Source organism: Rhagoletis zephyria, unplaced genomic scaffold (assembly GCF_001687245.7).
Source record: "Rhagoletis zephyria isolate East Lansing unplaced genomic scaffold, Rhagoletis_zephyria_1.1 Rzeph_scaffold_01083, whole genome shotgun sequence".
Taxonomy (NCBI): Eukaryota; Metazoa; Arthropoda; class Insecta; order Diptera; family Tephritidae; genus Rhagoletis; species Rhagoletis zephyria.
In genome coordinates, this window is record NW_016158167.1 from 27,077 (window position 1) to 28,768 (window position 1,692).

Here is a 1,692-nt window from a genome sequence, read left to right on the forward strand (position 1 = left end):
CAAAAATGTATAATATTCTTATTTTTCGTTTAAAAATTATTGTAAATATCAGTTTTTAGTGAATTATCTTCTGTAGATACTAAAATATCGCAGTTTTCGTATTTCTGGAAATTACCGTTATATGGGAAGTGGGCGTGGTTACAGTCCGATTTCGCCCATTTCCAATACCAACCTACCTTGGATTAAGGGAAACCTACGTACCAAATTTCGTTGAGATATCTCAATTTTTGCTCGAGTTATCGTGTACACGGACGGACGGACAGACGGACAGACGGACAGACGGACGGACAGACAGACATGGCTTAATCGATTTCTTTTTTCATCCTGATCATTTATGTATACATTTGTCTATATCTATCTCGATTCGTTTTGGCTGTTACAAACAACCGTTATGTGAACAAAATTAATATACCCTTGTGCACAAGTGCGCTCGGGTATAAAAAAATCCGATGACCGAGACTCGAACTCGGATCTTTTGAACGGCACGCCTGTGCTCTGCTCACTCGGCCATTGCGACTGTTGAAGCGACGCGAGCTAAATGATATACAAGTGCTTTCTCTCAAAATATATTTTCATAATGAGTGGTGAATGAGAGAACTTTTTTTAAGACTTATGTGCTAGAATAACAAAAGTCTTTCGAACTAACTTACCATCTCTCTTTCATTTGTCTTACGAAAAACTTTTTACTATCTTAGTCAGAATTACCCTGATAGTCTCTCTCATGTCTACATTACTACGTGTGGACCAGTGATGCCAGGAACTTCGTTAATAAAATCCCGTCCAAATATAACATAAATCCCGTTTTGTACTAAAGTTATAACAGAAATCCCGCGCTATATGTATATATTACACATAAAATGCTTTTAGATGAAGAAACACAAGCCCTTAAGTACATGGGCGGGTAAATTTTTTTTTACCATACGCGTATAGCATAGAAGGATTCTACATGTAATTCTAAGCAAATTTGCTGAAGAAACAATAGGTCTAAAATAAATTTGGAGTGTGCCAAATTGCGAAAATAGGTTTTGAAGTAAATGTGAAATTTTTCACTTTCCGTCCTCTGGTGAAATTTATAAGTAAAAGGTAAGTCCAGAAAAGGATTCCTTATACCATAAACTCGCGTATAGCATGTTTTTAAACAAAATTGAAGCACTTTCTAACTGCACTACAGCAAAATGCTAAGAAACCTATTTTTGCTATTTGGCAAACTGCAAATTGATTTTTGATCCATGGTTTCTTTGGCAAATTTGCTTATAATCACTTGTAGAATCTTGCTGTGCTATACGCGCATAGTCGAAAAACCTCCCATACCAATTGACCCACCGTAATGTACATACAGGGTGTCCCAGAAGTAACGTGCCAAACTTTAGGGGAAGGTAGGTGGGGGGGTGAGCTCCCTGATAAACCAAAAATTTTCAGGTAAAAGTGTCACCGTTTTTGAAATATTTAAATTTTTTCGAATTTAAAAAAAAAAATCGTGCCTTTTCATGTGTTTTCTTTAACTGCAACTACAAACCGGGCAATACTTAGTAAATTTTTTATGTAAAATACTTCCAGATAGTTGCCTCTCCATACTCAAATGCAATGTAGTTAAAATATATTAAGGAACCATCATAAAATTAGGACTATTTCTGGATTTTTAACTTTTTGATATTTTCTTCCCCAACTTTGACTATCTCGGGTGAAAAAAAA